At 52.6% G+C, this 538-nt stretch overlaps 2 non-coding genes across 2 annotated transcripts; both read left to right on the top strand.

Annotated features, from left to right (window-relative positions):
- Positions 1 to 63: 63 nt before the first annotated feature.
- Positions 64 to 137, top strand: trnat-ugu (transfer RNA threonine (anticodon UGU)). Its single transcript has one exon. It is a non-coding gene; the product is annotated as a tRNA-Thr (tRNA).
- A 190-nt stretch (positions 138 to 327) lies between these two features.
- trnar-ucu (transfer RNA arginine (anticodon UCU)) lies at positions 328 to 417 on the top strand. Its single transcript is given in 2 exon segments — positions 328 to 364; positions 382 to 417. It is a non-coding gene; the product is annotated as a tRNA-Arg (tRNA).
- The last annotated feature ends 121 nt before the right edge of the window (positions 418 to 538 follow it).

The raw sequence follows: 538 nt of genomic DNA on the forward strand, positions 1-538 counted from the left end.
TCTGCAGGACTGCGGCTCTCTAGGACCGAACTTGTCTACCCCTGGCATGGACTCGCTCACATGGGCGCTGTGGCTTAGCTGGTCAAATTACCTGTCTTGTAAACAGGAGATCCTGGGTTCGAATCCCAGCTGTGCCTATCAACTGGTGGTTTGTATCCTTGGGCTGTTTCTGACCCTGATGGTCCCTTTGCTTTTCGAGCCACACTTCAATTGTGCAGAGGCCCGAGGACCTGTCCTTCCTGCCCACAGAGCGTGTGACCACTCAGCATTGATCAGGCACAAACCCAGAGGAGAAATTTTCAGGTGCCTCTTCCAGACAAGGCAGCAGGCTCTGTGGCGCAATAGATAGCGCATTGGACTTCTAGATTACCAGATGAGGCTATTCAAAGGTTGTGGGTTCGAGTCCCACCAGAGTCGTGTAATTTGGGTTTTTGTTAAGCCTTATACTGCACCCTGTGTCACTCCGGCAACAGAAAGTTGTAGATAAGCTGTCTTAAGCTGTCCAGGGCCAGGCCCGCGACCATTGGCTTCACCGCTG

Source organism: Sinocyclocheilus grahami, unplaced genomic scaffold, assembly GCF_001515645.1.
Source record: "Sinocyclocheilus grahami isolate Dianchi unplaced genomic scaffold, SAMN03320097.WGS_v1.1 scaffold736.1, whole genome shotgun sequence".
Classification (NCBI taxonomy): domain Eukaryota; kingdom Metazoa; phylum Chordata; class Actinopteri; order Cypriniformes; family Cyprinidae; genus Sinocyclocheilus; species Sinocyclocheilus grahami.